The following is a 5744-nucleotide window of genomic DNA, read 5'->3' on the forward strand; positions in this document are numbered from 1 at the left end:
AAGCAAGCTTATGCTAATTGCTGTTAAAAGTTTGTACATAGAAATGGAAATATAAATTATTAATCGACTATAGGATGCGCATATGGTCTGGTAAAAACATAAATAAATAGTTCCGGAACAATGCGAAACAGATTTGTTTAAATCAACAGGCCTAAATTGCACTCTTTTGTATTCCATCATCACTACCCGGCCTAGCTAAATAATAATATTATGGTCACACTACACATGCTGTAATAAGGTCGGCGGCCTACAACAAGAGTTTATTACGTAGGCCTACTGTGTTCCCCTTAGTTAAAAGCTCCCAGGCTCCGCCTAGAGCATTCTATTACCCACAACAGATTATCTGGACATAGTTAGTATTATTTTATTTGTATTGAAGGGATCATATCACACATACTTCATAAATTATATAGGCGTTCCAGTAGCTCAAATGCGTCGTACCCAATAGAAAATTGAAATATTACACTACAAAAAGAGTTAGCTTAGTCTTCCTTGGTTAAGTTCGGTTGGATCATGGAGCTATAAAATTAGTATTAATAATTAAGTAAAGATAATCAAAATGTAATTAAATAGTGACGTAATTCAAACTAGAGCTGGGTTTAATCATCCTGATTGTTCAATAAAAATTAAATGTTTCCCCTATTGATTGAGGTTTTTGTACTTACACATTTGTAAGCGTTCCATAATTTTAAATTTTTGCTTTTCACAAAATCTGGGTGAACAGATCTTACTATCACGATTATAAATTGTTTCAATAACCTGATTATCAAGTTGTAATTGGAAGAAAGGCAATGAAATAGGGAAAGCAGGCTATGTCCCAATTATTTTGCTTGATAACTGTTATTTATTGTATTAATAAGGTTCTTCAATGTGATCTAATTTATATAAAAGCTTTCGTTCATTTCAGGAGCTTCATTTTTATAGAAATCAATACTATGAAGCTTCGGTGACTAGTTGCTCTCTTTTGGTATCGTGTACGATACCGGTAATGATCTGTGACAGTTTAGCTAATATACCGGTCATGGAGCATGGTGCCTCAGGTAATTGTCAGTCTTAATATTAAATTCAATGATTCAATGCCGCATCTTAACATTTTGTCAACGAGTACTCCAACAGGTTTAGAAAAATAATAATAACTTACGCTCATTTTGCTAAGATATGACCGACTTCATATAAAAGTATAGAGGGCGCTTTGATACTACCGAAACATCATCATGCTAGTTAAAAGCTGATGGTCTGTTTTTTGTTTTTTGTTTTTTGTTTTTATTTCATTTATTCATTTATTTAACTTACTAATTTAACCAAAGAATGGCAACGCCGATGCTAAAGTTGGTGCTATCATTTTTAGTTCCTACAATACAATTAATTTTAATATGCATTTTTCCTACTAAGCAGCACAATAAATACAAGGACAATAATTACATCCTAATCAGGCTATTTTTGTCTTTTCTTAAATTGTAAAAACAATTGCTGATAATTGTATATATTTACGATTAGCAATTAGAATGCTGAGCTACGGATTGTTAGGGAATTGAAATCAAATTAAGGATTAAGCGGCTGGCTCAGGGCTGGCTAAATCGATATCACTAATGGTCTCTCAATATCTCCAGGCGATAAGTAAGATCAATATGCGAAACAGATCGTTAAAAGTGGTTTCAAAAATCTTATATTTGAAACAACACGGATCTAGTGAAAAGGCCAACGTTGCGTATGAATGACGTAAGTTATGATTTCTTAAATTGACAGTTTTGCCCTGTAATTCAATATGAGCACACTTTGGCTGTTGATAATCCCGAACTTTCTAACAAGTGATCTACAGTTCGTGAGACTACTTTGAAGGTGATGCAGATTTACAAAATGTACGAAATACAAAATTATTAAAAGATAAAATTTTATTAAAATGCAACAAGACCTGTCCTAAAATACATAAGGGAGAGTAATGGCTACCGTAGGTTTCACATTGTCACTATTTTTGGTAAACCTGAGACCTAAGTAAAACATTTCAAACGATTCAAAATTTACCGGGAAAAGAACATTATTGCATTGTTTCTTCTAAAGAACGCCGAATAATCGAGCTTTTAAACACGGTATCAATCTTTCAAACCTGCTCTTATTAAAAAGTAGAACGGCAACGCTATTTCAGAGCTTATAAATGACACATTCACCGGAATTGTAACTGATCCTTGTTGCACCTCATTTTGTTTACCTCCCAAAACCCGTAGTTGGATAGCCTATTAAATTGTTTAGTAGGCATAGTAGAAATGTGCTGTTTAGGCCTGTCACTGTGTGCGCAGAACAAATATCATTTTAATCTGGGTCATTTAATAATGTCATGGCAAATCTTGTTTTCTATAAAATCGCTGCACTACTGTATCGCTAACAAACTACGTAGCTGTCTCGACGCAATAAGAAAGGTTGAACCAGTTTCAATCTTCCCGACTTGTCGGCGACGAATCTCAACCACTGACCAATCATCTGCCGATGAACATCAATTAAATTTCCGTTGTTTGTATATAAAGAGAATAAAGGCGTTTAAAGATATTATGTTTAAAGTGAAAACTAATGCATAGGGCCTAGTTGCTCAAACGATGGATTGTTCCGTAAATAAACCGTAAAAATTGTGTATAAAAGTTGAGTCTATAATCTTGGGTTTTTTCTAGGCCTGGTAATAGTATTCGGCGTGATAACCAATCGAGCTTTTCCATAAAATCTCTAGCAAGATGGCCTGTAGTGATTTTAAGGAAACTAAGCTAACACTTCATGTGCGACATTTAATGTCACTGCAGAAGTCGGACCATACGGTAGAAAATTTTCAACAGAAACTGTTATAGAGTAGTCTCTATAAAGAATTGTCTCAGGTAAAACTGACATCAAATTAGAAAATGAATGCACGCCCACCCTTTCTCAGCTACATTCAATACTCCACGATGAACTCCACACTTCATCATAACTATAGTGATACAAGCCGGAATATCTAGTTTTTAAGTGGGCCTATAAAAGTATTTTGTATAATTATTAAAAGGGCTCAGTATAATTTCCACTATGATAGTTTCAAAATAATTCCTTATTGCTTAAATTAAATTAAGTGCTCCATATGTTATTCGATGTAAATCATTTGGTTGTTGCGACCAGCTCAATTATATATCGCTTGACAGAAAAACAATCATTTTCCACAAAACAGGCCAGAGAGGGCAGTGCTTTAAATGGAATTTCAGTGCAGTTGTTCACGACTGTCAGAATAAATTTATCATTTACCAGACTATGACTACTAGCAAGAATGACACAGTAGCAAGAATGAATAAAAATGATGTTTGATTGAAGACTGGAGGAAAAGATAGAATGACAATTCAACTCAATATTCCTAACCCATCCAATACATATACATAATAAATCTACAGTGTATGCATTCCCGCTTGGTAAACATCGTAATCGCCGGCCCTGAACTTTCGAGAACATAAGTCAACTTAGATTGGTTTAATATTATGAATTATATTGGAAAAAAACTTGCTACTCGATAGAAATACTGGCTGTTCTTATAAAATAACTATTGCGATGTTAAATTCACTACGGACAATCAACAATATTATGGAAAATATTCACCTGATTTTCTACAAATCTACAAATGTTTTAAGATAAATGTACAAATTACTAGATCATCACACCTAAACTATCACTGGGTATAGTTACCGGAATGTCAATGTCATTAATGAGTGTATTAACGCTGTTGAAACCACTAATTGGCTTCTAGAGGTGATAATTATCAAATCATTATATTATATAATAATTATTAGCCATCATTTTACAGAATGCTCAATATGCAACTCTGATGACAGGTTATATAAACATCCTAAACACACATTGCTCACTAGATAATATTTCATGTCAATATCCAGAGATTTTTATTGCATTTTGTGTGCACTGATGAAAAAGCTAAACTTCAAATATAGACATTATAAGTACATGTGAACCTTTTTAATGATTAGTGATTGTCCCATTAGTAATCCTGCTGTAGGCAAATTGATAACAATAAAGACCAAAGTATAATTTAAAAGTCATTTAGAAGTCAAGTTCCGCACACAATTTATCAAGTGTATGTATGATTATATCATAATGGCCTAAATTATGATTTATAATGTTTTCATGCTTTTGCATAAATGTTTTTTTCTAGAGGGCGCTTTATTCATTCTAGCCGTAGATACCTACGGATCTGTTTATGACCATGACTTGTGCTACATTAGATAAAGTTCAAGTTAACACTAAACGTATGATGAGTAGGTTACAAACTCTTACCTTGCTAACTTGAAAGTACCATTTAAAATGTCTAATCTGTCTGTTGCACCCACTGCACAATATCCTTTATACTTCAGTTGCTATGAAAACAAGAAAGCCGATTAATAATTGGATGTTTTAGCAAGACGTAAAGGTACCACGTGTGACAAACATGACAACGAAGTCAAGTATATGGTGATTTATAAACTGTTGAGTAATATGTCTAACTAAGTGCGTTCAGAGAAAATGTCAGAAAAGTTTAAATGTTTCCAGAAATACCACAAAAACCAATCTTTCCTTTGTGATAGATCATAGTGAGTTTCAAATGACTAGCCTAAAATACAGTGTGAAAATATTGGTATGACATTTAATCGATATTATGTAGATTTTATGGTAGCTGGCCTTACACGTAATTTGTCAATGGAATATTGTACAAATGTTGGATGGGCGAACATAATGGGGGCCAATCTAAGTAAGATACTTCATAATTTAAATATCTTCATAAACTTGCTCAAAAAAGTTTAAATTGTTATTACTGCCACTAATATTATTGAATTCAAAAGATTATAGGTACTAGAGGGCAGCAAAACAGAATATAAGTTTACAATGGAAGTTATTTTTTTTCCACACAGCTACAGTTGCGATGGATATTAATATAGTAGGCCTAATAATAATATATATATTTCCTCAAATAGAGAAAGAGGGCGAAGCCAAGGAGGAACAAGGTTCCTAAGGTTTGGCAGCTCCCACCCTACCCTCCCACTTCCAAAAACCCAACAATATTCAGCCCCTAGCAGGGGTTCAGGAATGAAAAATTATCTCCAATCGTGTTGAATTAAATGTTTTACCCTATGTTGGAAATTACCTGGCGGGTAACCCACACAAAAATACAGATGCAGACGATTTCCTAATAAATCCTCCACCCTTGTCAAAAGATTTCTCATTACTCACCTCTGGGAATAATGCCTCAACCTTAACATGAAGACAGACCTAGATTTTAAGCAAACCAGTAAACTAAACAGCTATAAAACCAATTGAATTGAAAATGGTGTGAAGATTACGGGGATTGTGGCCTGTTGCCACCTGGCCTTTTGCCAAACAGCCTTTTTTCCACTTGTCCTTTTTTCATCCGAACTTTTGCCATCTAGACCTAGGCTTGTTGCCACCCCTGGACTTCTGTCACCCTAGGTCCGTTGCCACCCGGCCTTTTGCCACCTGGCCATTTGCAACCCCAGGCCTGTTGCCACCGAGGCCCTTTGCAAACCGGCCTTTTGCCACGTTTGCATAAAAGCGATTATCATTGTGCTGATCGATATTTTAAACGGATTTGTTAATTGTGAATGTATACATTTTTATACTTTTGTATTCGAATAGTGAATGGTATTACATTCTAAAGGTCACTCATGAGTACTAATATTTACCGGAAGTGTGCTGTAAAGTCTAACAAAATGCCAGCTTCAGGCACAGTGTAGTTA

The sequence above is a fragment of the Anneissia japonica genome, unplaced genomic scaffold (genome assembly GCF_011630105.1).
Source record: "Anneissia japonica isolate Jap-2015-1 unplaced genomic scaffold, ASM1163010v1 scaffold287800_len1627635_cov199, whole genome shotgun sequence".
Taxonomy (NCBI): domain Eukaryota; kingdom Metazoa; phylum Echinodermata; class Crinoidea; order Comatulida; family Comatulidae; genus Anneissia; species Anneissia japonica.